The following is a 19,031-nucleotide window of genomic DNA, read 5'->3' on the forward strand; positions in this document are numbered from 1 at the left end:
GGCCGGCACAAAAGGAACTACTAGCAAAAATAGCTATGGCCAATGCCAACACGGAGTGTAAAGCAGTTTTAAGGGCCCTTCCGCTTGACCCTGAACCAACAATTGACCACATGGTAGAAGCCTGCACCAAGCATGTCTCCACTCCCACTGAAAACACTGTGGCCCTTGAAGTTGTTAAAGGGGTGGCAGAAGTGATATCTGGCGCATATGCAGCAGATACCAGCTGCTGGTTCAATTGTGGTGAACCTAGACATTTCTTTAAAGGTTGTCCAGACAGACATTTCTTACAAAATCAATACCAACCATCCAACCACCAACAGCTTCCAAGACTGAGCTCGTGTTTGGGAAACTTCAAGCAGAGCGCAGGATGGCCCCATGTTCCGACAACAAATCAAATGCCGCACTGCTCCATCCCACCAGTGAGGTCTACCGTCCCACCTCCACAAGGAACCTCGTCACAAATCCCTGACCACATCCAGAAGACATGACATACAGAGCGATTCAGGTAGGAACCCTGCACCAGCTGGTGACCAGACTTTCTATACATCTAAGAAGTGACTGTGTTTATATAAAATCTCCACAGAGAAACGTGGGCCACCAAATGGCCCCTCCAATATTCTAATACTTGGGGATCCTTCTAATTCACTGGCACAAATCTTCGTTATTCCGGAAGTCCAAACTGTATACCCAGGAGATGAGATTTTTGTCTCCTTGGCATGTACAGACCTGCCTTCCTATTCACATAGACGGACTCCTGTGGCACAAGCCTTTTTATTACCATCAAACTGTCCAGAACAGGTTCCCCTCAACCCCACCATAATGTGGGCTCAAGCTGTGGACTCCAACAAAGCTATTATAGAGTGTGGCCTGTTCTGCAAGGGAGAAAATATCCATTGCCCAGGCATGCTTGACACCGGAGCAGACGTCACCATCATTGCCCACTCCAAGTGGTCAGCCAATTGGGAATTACAACCTGTGGCAGGAATGACTTTGGGGGTTGTAGGAGTTGCAGTCTCTATGAAGAGCAAACAAAAGGTCATCATAGAAGGGCCCGAGGGAAAAATAGCAACTATCCAGCAATTTGTTGTGAGGGCACCAATCACCCTCTGAGGGAGGGATCTCCTATCCCAATGGGGGACCTCTCTGTGCATTCCCAACAAGGATTTTTAGTAGGGGTCACTTACGAGCGCGCCAAGCTTACCATCCCTCAGCTCACCTGGAAACAACACCATCCAGTGTGCGTTGATCAGTGGCCCCATCTGATACCAAACTGCGCACATTGGAAACCTGTTGACGTGCCTTGGGGAAACAAAGAGTTACATTGTCCCACCCCAAACCCCTTGTGAAGGGCAGCTCAGGTGTTCTGATTGCACTTGAGTCCCTGGGGGGTTTCTCCCTTGCTGTGTTTCTAGTGGTCCTTGACCCTGAACTCCACCCTTAAGGGTGGAGACCCTCGGGAGTTCTGTCCCTCAAAAATCCTGGCTCTGCCTTTGTTCAGGGCTCTTTGTTCTGGACCTGAGTTTGTTCCCATGCTGAATAAATGGTTTCATGAACCGGGAGCCCGTCTCGGTTGGTGTTCCATGCTGGTCCCCAGAACCCTGCAGCTTCCCTGGACGAGATCCTGAGGTTGTGGTCTGCAACAGAAACCCTCGTGGAGGAGCAGCTCACCAAGGGACACATCACAGAAACTAACCCTTGGAAATCCCCTGTTTTTGTTTTGTGAAAACCAGGCAAAGATAGGTGGAGGCTCCTCCACAATCTTAGAAAAATAAATTATTTCATTGAAGATATAGGCCCCCTCCAGCCCAGTATGCCCTCACCTTCCATGCTTCCTCAGGACTGGAAGCTTGCAATCATGGACATCAAGGACATCAAGGACTGCTTTTTTAACATCTCCCTCCACCCCTGAGATGCCCCAAGATTTGCCTTTTCCATTCCCTCACTGAACAGACAGGCACCTCTAAAAAGGTACCACTGGCTTGTTCTCCTGCAAGGGATGAAAAATTCTCCCACCATTTGCCAGTGGTACATAGCCCACATCCTGTCCCCAGTGAGGGTCCTGTTCCCAAATGCAATCATATTACATTATATGGATGACATCCTGATCTGTGCCACTGACGAAAACTATTTAAAACAAACTCTATATAAGACAAGACAAATGAGTACCCTGGATTCAAAATCCACAAAGACAAAATCCAGTACACCTACCCATGGACCTACCTGGGGCTTCAGATTCATGAGCAGACCATCGTACCCCAGCAGCTGACCATCCAGGATGACCCAAAGACCCTGTGAGATCTACACCAACTCTGTGAGTCCATCATCTGGGTACATCCCCTGCTTGGGATCACAACGGATGTTCTCATGCCACTCTTCAACCTGCTCTGTGGCAGCGAGGACTTCAACTCACCGCGCACCCTCACACCAGAGGCCCAAGATTCCATCGTCAAGGTCCAGGAGGCCCTGTCTTCACGACAAGCCCACCATTATGACCCCAGCCTACCCTTTCAATTGATCATCCTGGGTAAGACCCCACACTTGTATGCACTCATTTTTCAATGGGATATGGTGTCGAAAGATCCACTCCTTATTATCAAGTGGATCCTCACACATAATCAACCTACAAAGACTATCACCACTCCGCAGGAAGTCATAACTGAGCTCATTAAAAAGGCTAGAGCCCATCTCCACGCTCTTGCAGGGTGTAAGTTCACATGCATTTTTCTCCCATTGACAACTGGAGATTTGGAGCCTTAGCTCCAGACCAATGAGAGCCTTCAGTTCACTCTCAATAGCTACTCAGGCCAAATTTCTATACACCCACCTGGCCACAAATTATTCAAATCCACATTCAATTTGGTCCCTAAATTACTACTGATCAAAACAGTACTCAAAGCTCTGACCATTTTTACTGACGACTCAGGGAAATCCCACAAATCAGTCATGACTTGGAGAGACCCCACGATACAGAAGTGGGAGTCTGATGTCCAGGTGGTTGAAGGATCACCACAGATTGCAGAATTAGCAGCCTTTGTCAGGGCTTTTGAAAAGTTTCAAGAACCTTCCAACTTAGTAACCGATTCGGCGTACATCGCTGGAATAGCCATGAGAGCAGAACATGCCTGTTTAAAGGAAGTCTCTAACCCAAATTTGTATAAATTGCTTTCTGAATTGATATACCTCATCTCCCACAGGAAGCAAACATATTATATCATGCATGTGAGGTCACACACCGACCTCCCAGGTGCCATCGCAGAGGGAAATAGGAGAGTGGATGCATTAGCCCTGCCTGCTGGAGCAGCCAATGTCCCTGATATTTTTGCTCAAGCAAAATTGTCCCACTCATTTTACCACCAAAATGTCCCTGCATTAATAAGAATGTTCAAATCACCCAGAAATCAAGCAAGGGCAATTGTTGCCACAAGTCCCAATTGCCAGTCTTTCCAAATTCCAGCTATGAATTCTGGGGTAAACCCCCGAGGCCTAAACAGCTGCCAAATATGGCAAACTGATGTTACACATATTCCCTCTTTTGAGAGAGTCAAGTATGTCCACGTTTCAGTGGACACATTTTCTAGTGCAGTGTTTGTGTCAGCCCACGCAGGACAAAATGTCAAACATACCATCCATCATTTTCTCCTCACGTTTGCTATCCTGGGAGTCAACAAATAAAAACCAACAATGGACCTGCCTACTCCTCCCACAAATTACAAGATTTTTTTAATCAATGGGGAGTAACACATACCACGGGCATACCACACTCTCCCACAGGACAGTCAATTGTAGAAAGGACGCATCAAACCATCAAGAGAGTCCTTGATCAGCAGTGGGGAGGAGCAGAGATCATCCCTCCCATTGAGAGGCTCTGTAAGGCTCTGTATGTCATGAATTTCCTGAATTGTTCTCCTACAGAACCTGACCCCTCTGTAATACGGCACTTCTCCAATTTGATCTGAGCCAAACTCACAGAGAAGCTGCCGGAATCACAACAAGCATTGGGACCTTTCCCATTGATTACCTGGGGGAGAGGGTATGCTTGCGTGTCCACACCATCTGGTCCCAGGAAAAAATATAAAACCATACTTAGGCTCAGCAAACCCTGCACCAGAACCAAATCAATTACAGCCTTCTGAAACCCACACAGGTCTACCAACAAGACAAGCCACCACTGCCTGGAGATGGAGACATCGCCAGAGTCCACCAAATCGTCCCGCCATCAGAGCTCAAACAAGACCCAAGCCAACACCCAGCTGAAAACCGTGAAGCTGCTGTTCCTGGTTCCCTTCACAAAGGGCCCTGCCCTTAATAAAGGCTTCTGTCTGTGGAATGTCATACAGCGCTTCAGTCCCTCTCTGTGTTGCCCGAGAGCTGCCGCTGGGCTGAGCTGACAATCACTCACCAGGCTAAGGACATGCCTGTGTCCTGGGCTGTCTTTTTAAAGACGCCTCTTCAGGGAGGTCACGGCACCCCGTATCATCTATCTTGCCGTGGTACACCCCCTCTACACCGTGACAGACCTAGCCAGAATACCAGGGGAAGAGCAGTCCAGCAGGGAAGAATCAAAAAATGAGGACCAAGCAGTATCACTATACCCTCTACAGGAAGTCCCACTGGGAGGGGGGAAAGGGAGAATTGGGTTTGTAACCATCCGACTCAACTGCTCCCAAGTGAAGGCATTTAAAAATAATTAAAAGGTCTACAAGTAAATCCTATTAGATTAACAGAACAAGTAGATCAGTTTTTGGGGCCAAATATTTATATTTGGGATGAAATGCAATCTATACTAAATCTTTTGTTTACATACGAAGAAAGACAAATTATCCGAGCAGCAGGGATGTGGATATGGGAAAGGGAACATGCAAAAGGACCCCCTTGCAGGAGAAGATGCCATTACCCAATGCAGGACCACAATAACCCCAGGGGAAGGCAAAACATGGAAGAGTACAGAGCATTAGTTAGCAGGGGAATCAGGGAGACTGCTCCACAAAACCAGAATGCTCATAAGGCATTCACAAAACAACAAGAAAAGGAGGAGACTCCAACTGAATAGCTGGAGAGGTTAAAAAAAAATGAGACAGTACTCAGGAATGGACACTGATACAGAGGCTAGACACACTGTTAAAAGTGACCTTTGTCGCTCATGCTTAGCCAAATATAAGAAAAAAACTAAAAAGATTAGAAAATTAAATGACCTTTTAAAAGAAGCCCAAAAAGTGTGTGTACGGAGGGACGAAGAAAAAGCAAAGGCAAAATCTAATGTAATGGCAGCTGCTATTACCAAATGAAACCACCATGCAAAGACCCACTCCTACAGGGAAGTGAGGCCCCAGTCAGACCAAAGCAAGGGGGATCGGGAGGAAGTTAAGGGGAACAGAGCTCCCTGGGAAAGAGGCCCTAAAAAGGAAAAAGGGGAATTTAGTAACCAGGGTCTAATGTCATTATTGCAAGGGAATTGGACACTTAAAAGTGTAGGCAGAACTGCTTACAGAGAGAAAAAGATCTGAAAGTTTTCAAGGATGTTTACAAAACAGATGAATAGGGGGGTCAGGGGTGCTATCTCCTGGGGTCAAAATATCAGCAGGAGCCCTTAATAACTTTAAAAGTAGGCACCCAGGAGGAAGAATTTGAATTTTTAATGGATACAGGGGTGGAGAGGATGTGTGTGTAGAATTCCAAAAAGATGCGAGACAGTCCTTTCTGACCTCAGAGCAAACCAGACCCAACAGTTCAGGGGAAAAAAAAAAGGTCACTGAAGCATTGTTGCCACAGTCTCCAAGGCCAGGGCAAGAGAAAAAACTGTTTTGCCTAAGCTAACAAAAAAAACCAAACTAGCTAAGCTTGTAAGCTAGCTAATGAAGAGAGCCCACTCTGCCTGGCACCACGGAAACCTGAGGAGTGAGGTTTGAAGAAGTCGTGCAAGAGCCCCAGGGCTACAGCCTCCACCAGACTCACCTTAAAGCTACAGCAACCACTTCTGGGCCTAGAGTAGATGGTCAAGGAATAGAAAACCACCCCAAGACACAATATATGAAGGAGATCCAATTCTAGCAGAGACACCAGAAACCTCAGCTGCATCTAAAAGAGATCTTCAGAAAAAATTTTGGGTGACAGACAGATGTTCAGGTATGGCAACAAAAGGGTGCAGGACAAGTACCAGAGTCAAGGTGCCATTATTAGAGACTCAGCAAAAAGGGAAATTCTTCCTCTGTGACAAGAACAAAGAATATAATTAACTAACAGGTCTGCTTTACTCAGTGCCATAGTAAATCCATGGTGAGTTTATGTCTCTGCTGAACCCGTGGGAGGAATGATTGCTAAGCTAGCTGGGATGAGCTACAGCAAACAGAGCAGCAATGCCAGGGAAGGGGATTTATTAATTATTTGAAAGAGAGTTCTCACAGCAGCAGGACATTGAGGGATGAGCTGTTCCTTTTGTCCTGTAGACACTGAAGTGAGCAAACATATACAAGCTTGGGGTTTCTTGCCACTGTGAACCCTTCTCCTTCCTGCTATTCATTCCATGCTTTGTGATTTTCTTCTCTTCCAGTCCCTATGTCAGCAGTACATATCACTGACAAGCCTCTGACAGCAGCAGCAGCAAAGAGAGGTCTGGTAGCAGGATATTCCCTGGGGACCCAGAGAGCCTGAGAAGAGGTGTGGGCTGGCCAGAGAATAACACATAGTCGTTAGAAGGAGATGGCGAAGTATGTTAAATGACTACATAATAATCCTCCTGCTGCCTCTGTTTTCAGAGGAAACACACATTTTATTGTAAAATTAAGTATAACACCTGACAAAATAAAATTCCTCTCCTCCTTGAAAACATTATCCTTACTACAACTGTACTTCAACCTGACTATTCATGACTGAAGATAATTTTTCTTTTCAAAAAGATTTAATACGTCACAAACCAAGTCTCAGTTTTCTCTCACGTAAAGCAATCACTTGGGAACAGAATGTAAATAACGACATATGCTTCAATAAATTAAGTGTTTAAGGACTGTTCAGAACACTTGAGAGGTGTCTGAAACTGAGAGCTTAGTGATAGAAAATCCAGATAAACCAGAGGAAGCATATACCAAGAGATATTGCCTGTTTTCAGATAGAAAACTGAAAGTATTAAATCAGAAAAAAACTGCCACAAGGTCAGGGGCAGGATGACAACTTCATACTACTTTCAGTGAGCTTTCTTTAAAACTTACATTAAAATTACAATTATCTGCATAGGTTTTTATGAGAGGACTAAAACCAGGGCTTCCAAGAGCTCTAGAAAATAACAAAAGTGCTACTGTTTTGCAATAAATTTACAATCAAGGCAAAATGTTATGATGATACATTTATGGATGCACAAGTGAAGGAACCAGGTAGTAGTTAAAATGAAAATCAGAATGACTAAGCATCTATAAAATCAAGTTAATAATTAAGATGAGTGGGATTTGACAGAACATAATCACACACACAGAAGCACACACAAAATTACTAGGTTAGAAGAGACCTTCAGGATCATTGAGTCCAACCCAGCCCTAACACCTCAACTAAACCATGACACCAAATGCCACCTCCAGTCTTTTTTTAAACATATCCAGGGATGGTGACTCCACCACTTCCTTGGGCAGACCATTCCGGTACTTTATTATTCTTTCCGTAAAAACTTTTTCCTAATATCCAACCTGTATTTCCCTTGGCACAGCTTATGACTGTTGTCTCGTTCTGTCAGCTGCTGCCTGGAGAAAGAGACCAACCTCACCTGCCTACAGCCACCTTTCAGGGAGTTGTAGAGAGCGATAAGGTCACCCCTGAGTCTCCTTTTCTGCAGGCTAAACAACCCCAGCTCCCTCAGTCGTTCCCCACAGGGCTTCTGTTCCGAGCCCCTCACCAGCCTCGTTGCCTCCTCTGGACGCGCTCAAGTGTCTCAGCGTCCTTCCTAAACTGAGGGGGCCAGAAATGGACACAGCACTCGAGGTTTGGTCTCACCAGTGCTGTGTACAGGGGAAGAATGACTTCCCTGACATATTCCTGATCCAGGCCAGGATGCCGTTGGCCTTCTCGGCCACCAGGGCACACTACTAGTTCACGTTCAGTCGGCTGGAGGCCCGATAGCCGAGAGACAATACTACACTCATAGATATCCTTACAAGGTAGAACCTAAGGCAATCCTTGAGAAAACCAACCTCCAACAAATATGCTCCAGGATTTACAAGCCATCATGGATCTTCCTCATCAAAGGGTTTCTTCAAGGATGGTTTCCATGGATTGTGTTCAGAATGTCCATCTTACTTGTCAGCTAATTAATTTTTCTTATCAAATATTAATCTTCTTCCTTGAAGTAATAATGAAAGAAGAGTGCTCCTCCTCTGTCTGTATTGGTCTGGTTCTTGTCCCATAATTGCTGTGAGTAGATGATGTTTCTGATACACTGCTGTTTTTTTAGTTTTAATTTTTTTTCTCTCCCTCCTCTATTTCCAATGCAAAACCCCACACCTCATCTACTCCATGAGGGCTTGTTACTAGATACAGGATGGAAATAGCAACAGTCCTCAGGTTCTAATGGAAAATGCAATTGTTCAAGGTTCAGACTGATATCCCAAATGATTTCTGGATCATAGGTTTTTAATCAGTCATGTCTATTAGATCTGATTATCTCTTGGGAAGTTCTCACAACAGCACAGACACCAGAGTTGCTGACATGTGTATTCAGGAGGAATTATTAAACCTGGCCATGCTCAGAAAATTAATGGATGTAGCACCTGCATGCCTGTCCCTTTCCTCACTAAAGACAGCCTAAAGATTCTTCTAGACAGAGGGTAGCCTGAATCTGTACAAACATTCATGCAACCAATACAAATCTCTCATGTGTGTCTGACCCCTCCCATCACTAGTCCTATATCCTCATTCTCACTAAGGGCTTAGAAATCAAACTCACTCCCAATCTATATTCCAGGTCACTTAGGAACTGGTGCTAAAAAAGGGGGGAAAAGAGTAAATACAAAAACTTAATTAGTTCTACAAAGAAATTCACACAGCCTGTTACCCAGGGATTGAAAGGAGGGAGGGAAATATGTCATAAATGTGAAAAATACATATAATCTATTTCCATATATATAACATGGACATATATTAGGTAATTTACATAATGATAGATACTCCCATACACACACACAATATATACAGAAAATATTTCTAAGATATGTATGTATATATATATGTAAAACAAAATGTTTCTGGAGGAAAAAACTGGAAGTGTGTGTCGAGTCTCAATATGCAGATAAATCCAGTATCTCCAAGCCATTATTTACATTGCAGGATGCTGATACATTTTTCCTATTCATCCCTTTGGAACCACAGTGAGTTTTATGCAGCATATATTTTATAAGAACTGTGATTGGAACACAGGCTCCTGAAGTGGATACAAACACCAGCAGTGGCACAAACATAGCTTAGAAGCTCTACAAAGCTTGACACACAACAGGGCTCCCCTAAGCAGTGTTGGAACAACCCTCCCCATCGGAGACCTTCAGATCACTAGAAAAGCTCTAAAGCTCTAACACTAGTTTTCAAATAAATCACACACAGGATACACATGGTTTTATATATACATCTATCTACATCTACTACACAAATTTATGTATACATACAAAATTTTAAAAAATTATATATGTATAAAAGCATATACATCTATACAAATGTTATTGTTATCCAGACACTTTTATTTTTGCTAAATGCTATTATAAAACCTTCTTGTTTGGCCAAAATAATTCTTTTCAGTTCAGAGTGTGCTAGGTTTAGCTGGGGAAGTTTGTTTTGTGCACAGCAGCTGATACAGTGCTACGTTCAGGCTGGTGAGAAGAGTGTTGGCCACACAGCCACACTTTCTTTAGCAAACCAGAGACATCCTGTAGGAGACGCTTCAGGGTGGACGGTCCGAGATACGGCAGAGACCTCTATAGTTGAGTTAGATGTTAGTAGTTTATTTCAGGGCGTGGGAGAGAGAGAGAGGGAGCCTGCTATGAGCCAGCAGATAGAGCTCAAAGCAGGCTCGGAGAGAACAATACAAAAGGGGGTAAAATATGAATACATGAGTTCAAGACTTAAGATTGCTAAGAAAGAGAGTAACAGAACAGAAGTGAGAGAGCCGGGGAAAAAAAGGATAAAGAAGAGCAGGAAAGAGCAGGAAAAAGAGAGCAGCAGGAGTGTAGAAAGCGTGAGGCAAGAAAGCTAAGAGAGACCAAGAGAGAGAACTCTCTTACAATTACTTATATAACTTATACATTGAATATTCTATTCCTTTACTAACCAATCTTCATAAGTATACTAATACAATAACATTTGTGTGCGACCTATAGAAATCGCTGCTTTTGCATATTTTTAGTTATCTCAGGGTCTTTCAGACCTTTCCTTATAAGGCTGGGGAGAGGGGTCTTAGCTTAGTTTTACTGGTGGAAAGAATGTGTTCTGGCATACCAGACTGGTTTCTTTGAAGTATTCAAACCGTGCTTTCATTTGTATTTCTTCTTTAGCTTTTCTGGCTAAAGAGTCATATTTATAATTTCTTTCTAATTCTACCTTCCCAACACATCCCATGCCATCTAGCATCATGTTCAGCAACTAAGCTGGGGAGGAGGTTTTTCCAAGGTAATCATGGTGATCATTGCCTGGAACCAGGTGGACATCAGTTGGTTGATGGTCAGTGATTGCTTGTGCATCACTTGGTAGGGCTTTTCCACTTGTTTTTGTTCCCTTTCACTTATTTATATTCTGTATCTCAACCTGCAAGGCTTTGTTGGTTTTTCCTCACTTTTGCCCTGTTGCCCTTCCAGTTCTCTTTTCCATCCCACTGTGGGACATGAGTGAGCAGGTGAATAGGGGCTCACCTGCTTACAGTCTGCCCAGCACAGCCAGGTAAGGACATGGGTCGGCAGCATGAAGCAACCTCCTCACACAAGGCAATACTGCTGCTTCAGCATCCTCCACACCTACAGATCAAGGAAGGGAGAAATCATAGGGTAGGGCAAAATAAAAACTTCTACATGGCAGCAGAAGTGATGTCTAAAGCAACAGCATTTATAAAAACAGACTTTGAGGATACTCTGTACACTGACTCTTCACAAGTCAGTTGCTCCTAAAATTATTCTTGAGCTATCAGCAGTAGACGTTATTGAAAAACTTTTGTTTAACATTACATTCCACGCTGTGTGTCAGTCTTTGATCCACTGACACGAGTGGGAAGAAACTCCTGAGTTTGCATAGCCTGATGCCAGTCATGAAGGACAGACTGCCATGTCACAATCTAGCTCATGTATTTCCCAAGGTCTCTTTAAAACCAGGTAATGCACTGGCCTGCAGAGGTGCCACTGGAGGGTTTGCCATATTGATGGCTTTTAATTACCTCATTTGGATAGGAAATATTCTTTGAATGGGAGGAGAAATATACTTACCCTTTCAATCATACCTGGGCTTGGGGTGTGGGATATGTTGTTTTTCCTTGTCATTGGCCAAGACCCTGCTCTTCTGATAACAAGGAACCTCTAATTAACACTTGGCTGGTTTCTATCAATTCACTCATGCAGTGGTCCCTCCTCCTTTCAGAGTGGTCTTACCCGTGTCTTGTATATGACACTTCCAGTAACACACCTCTAGAGATGTCTTTTCCCCCATGTGAGAAAAAATGCTCACTTTTAAATATTTCAAAGGTTTATTAAAACCTTAACAAAATACAGCAAAGGACTGAATAAGGAGAAAATTACAGTGCTGGGAGCATGGAATTAGACCACCATGTGCTCACCCACAAAATGGCTGTTCTGCCTTTTATACCCTTGCATCAGGTGTTGCATCAGGCAGGTCTGGCCCCACCCACAGACTGTCAGTCAACTCTTCTTCGCCATCCATCGGTGGAGACTTCTTTCTTGATCAGAGTCAGGTGTTGTCATGCCGTGCCTCCCTAGTAACAAGCCTTCCTTATTCACAAATGCCTCATTACCAAGATTACCAAGGCCATCCCTTGGCAACCATACCAAAAAGGGGGACTATGGAGGGAACAGAGATGTCTAAACAACAAATCACAATAGCATAACTATACATCAATATAAATTCTCTTAACATACATGACCTAAATGATGGGCTAGGAGACCTTCTGCTCTGTTTTCCAAGCCTTTATTAAAAAAGGAATGGGCCTGTCACTGTTGGACACGAAATGATTCACATGGACGCAGCTCAAGGTATGGTAAAAGAATTTTCGTTTATTTGTTCTTTCAGTATTTATAGGTTTCCAACCACGACCAGGGATTGGATAGTCAGGTTAACACCTTCTCAATTGCACTGGCTGTGAGAGACAACTATCAAAAGGCATATCTTTAATGGAATGTATAAACACCTATATTTATACTTACTTTCCTGGGAAAGTGGCTAGAACTTGTGAAAAACAATATCAAAAGGCCTGATTCTCAGGGCAACAAGGGCCTAGAGGTGGGGCCTCGGGGTGCGCGCTGCCTCCGCTGCTCCCAGTGGTCAACATCCAGGAGGAGGATCACACAGGCTTGTCATCATTAGTCATCAGCAGGACCGGAGTCTCTATCCTCACAGGGATTGTCCAGAGACCACTCTTTTGATAGTCCAGGGGAGTCTTCCAGCTCAAGCGCTACTGAGGTCATGGTGACCAGTTCATTGGGCTGAGACTGATGTATCCATCCTCCTCGGGTCCTTGCTGCCTCCATAGTGTGGTTTCTAGGTGTTCTCTGAGAGTGGCTCATTGTCCAGGACTGTCTTTATTCACAGGTGGTAATATGATTTTAATATAAGCACGTGCGCAAGTGCTTATGGGGAATGCGGAAGTTTATTCTGGGGAGCAGCGGCTAAATTACCCGATGAGTTGGAAGAGAACAAGGAGGGTACAAACGACAAAAAACTTTAAACAATGAACCTTAGGAGCTGACCATGCTAAGCACCTTAACCAGGGACATAAACCAGGATTGGAACAGGAACAACTTAAATTTGAACATCGGTTTTTGTTTATAGCAATACACATAATATTCATCCCCTAAATGTGAGAGCCAACCATCACATTATCCATCTGTAACACCCCAGAACATCATATTTTGGACTCCTGACCAGTTTATGATGTATTACAAACCAGTTTCTTCTGTACTGCTGTTTCCACCCTGGATTTACCACCTGATTCCTTCCTTTCATGGTGGTAGTCTCATTCTTGTTACAAAATTGCCTCTCTCTGACCCTCACTGTTTATACTCCTTTTGCTTCGGTATCCCCCTGGCCCCTTTCCATTGTGGCTCAGCCCTGGGAGAGGCCCAGCCCTACGCTGCCTGTGTGTGCTGGCTGGGGGCCACAGCTCAGTCATGACAGTGGCAGAATGTGGTGAGCATGGAGGGCGGTGGGAGGCTGCGGGTCGAGCCAGGCCCCATGCACCCAGGGCCCAGCTGGGGCCCAGCAGGACCTGGGGGAGGGCTGTGATGGGAGGGTGAGGAGGGTCTGCTCTGCCTCAGCCTTTTACAGGTTCACCTGTGCTGCTCTTCAACTGCCTTCTCACTTTGAGCTCCTGCTTCGACATTCCCAGTGTCCTGCAGCAGCAGTTCCAGGGCATGAGTGCCAGGGGTTGGTTTTGGGTGTAAATGCTCAGCCTTATGCTGAAAGGGGCTGAACCAGAAAAACGGAGGCATTGGCAGTGGAGTTTCCAAACCTTTTCCAGTGGTGTCACTACTGGAGTCATGCTCCAGGGTCTTACCTCCCAGATGCTGGGGGTGAATGTTTATTACAGGCATATGCATTGTGGAGATGCATGAGCTGGGGCAAGCTCTGAGGGGTTTGAGATTTCTCTGCTGTTGGGGTAACTGGGAATGTAACACCTGCCCTTGCTAGATGGTTGTTGGCTTCCTGTCACTGCACCAACAAAGGCCAGTCAGGACTACACACCACTTGTGAGAAACAATGTTTACTTTCCTGGTAAATTTTAAAAGATTTAATAAAAAAAAGACAGTAGGAGACAAGGACAATAAAGCAAAGGGATAAAAAAGCCAGGTGCTTGGCACTTTACATACCTGCTGTTTCGGAAACACCCTTTATATACCATTTCTATTGCGTTAACCTGATGCATATTCATAGACTTCATGCATATTCAAACTCTTCTAATAACTAGTTTACATTTTCCAGAAACTGTTTAGCATGCCCATTCCTTGGGTCCACCTTTTTAGAGCATGTGTGTTTCTTGGCTTGTAGTTTTAATCCTCTTCTTATCACCTTTTAATTTGGGCTTTGGCTCCTTCTTTCCAGAGACGGTGTGTTGATAGCAGCAGGGTCCCCATCATCTGTTCACTGGAGGTTATCCTAACTAGTCCTATCCTAGCAGACAGTTTAAACACACTATATTGACTACTACAGCAAAGCCATTTTAAAATTATACATATAGCATTCATCTTAATACTTGTGAAAAGCCAATATTATAATATGTATTTTAACACTCTCCCTCTGTATCACAGAGGTAAATATCTTAGGAGAGAGAGGCACAGAGGAGATCATGCCCTCTAGGTCATGGCCTGCAATGGACCTCAGAGCAGTCAGACACTATAGAGTTCAGAGTCCTCTTGAGAGTCCCCTGCCACTTACTCTGCTTCTCTAATCTTTCACCATAATTTCTTTATTTTGATGATTGCCAAGTCATTTTATAAAGAGACGAGTCTTTACAAAATGGAGAGTAAACTGATGAGGTTTATTGGTGTATTTTGAGGTTGTTCTTGGTATAGATGAGTAATGGGATGACTGACTTTTGCAGTTAAGGGATTGTGGAAAATGGAGTAACTCTTCAGGATTTTTAAAAAATTTAATAGGGAATAAAATTAGAGACAAAAGTCCAGTGCTAGGGTGCTTCTGGCAAACAGCCAAAGAACACACCCTAGCTTTGAAACAGTTTATCTTTATACCGTATAATTTCTGAGGCTTATGCATACTCATGTATTTTATTATTCAAACTTCCTTTGGAACTCTTGGTATTCTAGGTTCTCTTCTTGTTTGGTTTTTAACCTCTGACCTACCTGAGGGATATTCTATAGATAAGGTATCCCGTGTTCCTATCCTGTTATTTCACACTTCAGATGCTCATGCTCTGGTTTTCAGCATTTTTTCACATCAGTCCACAAATTAAAGGAAAATTATTGGTTTTGCACCATTCTTTAAGCTGGTTACACAGAGGTATTTTTTAGTCTCTATTTTTAACAGTTTGCTAATGCCTACAAGACAATGTGTTTATTACATTTATTCATATAAACAATACAGTGTATATGTAAACTGACAGATTATACTATACAAAAGCAGTTAAAAGTAACTATAAATTGTACTATATCAAAACACTTGTGATACAAAAAGTTAATCTATAAATGCAAAAACCAATCTTATATTGCCATCTATGGAATGAATATTGTATGTGTGTTAAGAGAAGATTTGTTGATGTAAAGTTCTGTTATAGTGGTTTGTTTAGACACCCTCTGTTCTCCCTATAGTCCCCTTTCCCCTGCTCTGTACGGTTGTAACCTGACAGCCTGGGTTGTCCCGACATGTGGAGAGAAGGCCTGTAATGGGAAAAGCTTGTTACTAGGGGGGCACAGCATGACAACACCTGACCTCCAATCAAGTTGCAAGAAGGTCTCCACCAATGGATGGTGAAGAGTTGACTGACAGACTTTGGAAGGGGCCAGGGCTGCCTGATGCAACCCCCAGGGGTACAAAAAGGCAAAGCAGCCTTTTTGTTGATGGGCAGATGGCAGGCAAGTTATGCCCTCCCAGCACGCTGTCTGTTTTCTTCTAAAATTTTACAGTGAGCAGTTGTGGTAGCCAGGCCGGGTCTGTTGATTAGACCTGGGAAGCTACAACCTTCCCAGAGAGAGCAATCCAGCAAGAGGCAGCCTTCTGGGGACTCTCTAGCAATCCCTAGCCACTAGGCAACCTCAGCAAGGTGCAGCCTGTGGCTGAAAGTGATTTCAGCTCAGTGATTTCCAGCTCAGCGTGCAAGGTTATCCCAGGCCAACTCAGAGACAGAGAGACAGAAGTGTCATGTGGCGATTCCACAGAGACAGCCTTTATTGTCCAGCAGCTCTGTGAAGGTGTCATGGGGTTACTTTACCTTTAAGAAAGTTAAAGTTGCTGGGGACTGCCTGGAGTCTTTTCTCCTGACCAATTATCGGTCATTGCTGAGAATTGACAGCAGTTTTAGCCATTGAAAAGTGGGATCAACTTGTGAACCCCACCTTAAAGTGTAAAACCAGAGCTCTCTTGCTCTCTCTGTTTTCTGGCTGTGAAAGGTAGCAGAGCTCCGGCCTCTCGCTCTCTGCCCAGCCCATGCGGCCGGGCAGGGGCCGGGCTGGGCCTGCCGTTCTCCTGGCCGGGAGATGGGGCCTGCGGGGGCTTGCCCCGAGCCAAGCCGGGCCAGGCCGGTTCCTGGCTTGGCTGCAGGTTTTGCTGTGATGGACTTCACCAAAAACTGCCGAGTGAAGAAGGAGAGGGGCTCTGGGCCTGCAGCAAGCAGAGACGGTGACCACACTCTCCAGAGGAGCTATGAGGAACTTTCTATCGCAGACGGCTCCAGCTCCTGCATGGGCCGAGGACACAGAACTATCTACAAAAGCCTGGGCAAGATTTTAACTCTTTCATTACTCAGATGAGACTTGCGGATTAATCTTTTTATCCAGAGAGAGAAAAGGAGAGTGATCAACATGAAAAGAGACTTTATAAACTACCAGTGACAAGAAAGAAGCTTCGAGAAAGGTAGAGAATTAAGAAGATGCTTTAATTAAGCTGAAATATCTTTCTGTTAAAACTATGGAGATGGACAATGAAGTCCTGAAAAGAACTCCTTTAATTCATGACAGAGTATGGGGAGGAATAGAGTGTTCAAGGTAAAATTTGAGTAAAAAGTAGAGTGATTGTGATATAGTGAAGTGCTGGAAACAGTAAAGCAAAAATTTGAAGCCTTGGGAGGGCAATGAGAAAAAACTGTTTTCTGGTGAAGCTCACAGAAACAGATGAAGACTTTTGCTTTTGAATAACTCATCCTTAAAAATGGTATCCCTAGACTCAGCCCATAACACACCTCAGAGTGATGTGGAATGGGAGGAATGAGCTCTGATAACAGCAGCTCTGGGCAGCTGATATCAGGGAAAAGGAAAACTATAACAAAAATAGTTTTCTTGTGAGAAACTCCATAAATTAACAGAAAGAAACTTCTGTTTCTCTACAAAAACTGGTGAAAAGACTGTAGAAGGAATTGGGACTGTTTAAACCATCAAAGTTCTAAAGTTTTTGTCTCTGTTGTCATGTGAACAAAAGAATGGTGGGCAGTAAAAGATGAAAAAGTTTTTTTCCCTGGAAGTTTATTCTGGTGTTCTTATTATTGTAGTTTGTCAATAAACTTTCTTTATTCCTTTTAAGTTTTATGCCTGTTTTGCTCTTGTTCTAATCCATATATCACAGCAAAAAATAAGTAATTTTTTCCCTTTTGTTAATTACTGGTTTAAAACCACGACAGAAGGGTAGCCAGGGATGGCGGCTCTCTGCTGAACCGGGCAGAAGCTGGGGTTTTTATGGGGTGTTGTGGTTTTAAAGCAGCAACTAAAAAATCACTAGAAAACTTACTTATTTCTTGCTGTGAGATATGGATTAGAACAGGAGCAAAACAGGCTTAAAACTTAAAGGGAATAAAGGAAGTTTATTAACAAAACTACAGGAATAAGAAAACCAGAATAAAACCTCCAGAAAACCCTTTTTTCCCCCACTACTCAATCATTCTCTTGTTCACATGAGAACATAGAGGCAAAAAAAACTTTGGTGTTTACAACAGTCCCAATTCTTGCTATACTCTTTCCATCAGTTTTTGTAGAGAAACAGAAGTCTTCTTCTAATCTATGGAGTTTTTCACAAGAAAACTATTTCTGTTATAGCTTTCTATTTCTCTGATGTTAGCTGCCCGGAAATCTGCCATCAGTTGTCTCCTCCCATTTCACATCACTCTGAGCTGTATTATGGGTTAAATGAGTCTAGGGAAGTAATTTTTAAGGATGAGTTATTCAAATGGAAAAGTTCTCTTCATTTGTCTCTGTGAGCCTCTCTGGAAACAAAAGTTTTCTCTTTGCCTCTACAAAGCTACAAATCTTCAACTATTACTTCTCTCCCTCTGTTCCAATAACTCACTGTATCACAATCACTTTACTTTTTGCTCAAAATCTACACTTTGAACTACTGTATTCCTCCCAATATACTGTCATGAATTAAAGGAGTTTTTTTCAGAACACTATTGTCTATCTCTATAGGTTTAACAGAGAAATATTTCAGCTTATTTAAGCATCTTCTTATTCTCTGCTTCTTTTAAAGCTTAATTCCTTTCTTTACCGTCTCTGATAGCTTATAAAGTCTCTTTACATGTTGATTAATCTCTCTTTCTCTCTCTAGAAAAAAAGATTAATCTGCAAGTCTCATCCGGGTAATAAAAGAGTTAAAATCTTGCCCAGGCTTTGTAAATGGTTCTGTGATCTCTGCCGGAGCAGCAGCTGGGGCTGTCTGCAATGGAAGATTCTTCATGGCTGCTCTGGATAGTGTGGTCGCTGTCTCAGCCCGCTGCAGGTCAAGAGCTTTTTTCTTTCTTTACTCGGCAGTCTCTGGTGAATTCAGTCACAGCAAAAAACTGCAGCCGAGCCAGGGACCGGCCTGGCCTGGCCAGAGCCCGGGGCAAGCCCCGCAGGCCCCATCTCCTGGCCGGGAGCCGCGGCAGGCCCAGCCCAGCCCCTGCCTGGGTTGCATGGCCTGGGCAGGGGAATGAGAGGCCAACTGGAGCTCTGTTACCTTTCACAGCCAGAAAACAAAAAGACAAAGAAATTCCCAAGCTTAAGATGGTGTTCACAAGTTGAGCTCACTTTTCAACAGTCAAAACTGCTGTCAGTTCTTAGAAATGGACAGTTGTTGGCTGGGAGAAAAACTCCCACCAGCCTCCAGCAGTTTTAACTTCTTTAAGTGTTAAACTTAACTGGCCTCTTTGTTTT

The 19,031-nt window shown here is 43.8% G+C and overlaps 1 pseudogene; it reads left to right on the forward strand.

Annotated features, from left to right (window-relative positions):
- Positions 1-35: 35 nt before the first annotated feature.
- Positions 36-19,031, forward strand: part of LOC131584609 (major facilitator superfamily domain-containing protein 1-like) — a 31,329-nt pseudogene continuing 12,333 nt past the window's right edge.

The sequence above is a fragment of the Poecile atricapillus genome, chromosome 14 (assembly GCF_030490865.1).
Source record: "Poecile atricapillus isolate bPoeAtr1 chromosome 14, bPoeAtr1.hap1, whole genome shotgun sequence".
In the NCBI taxonomy this organism is placed as follows: domain Eukaryota; kingdom Metazoa; phylum Chordata; class Aves; order Passeriformes; family Paridae; genus Poecile; species Poecile atricapillus.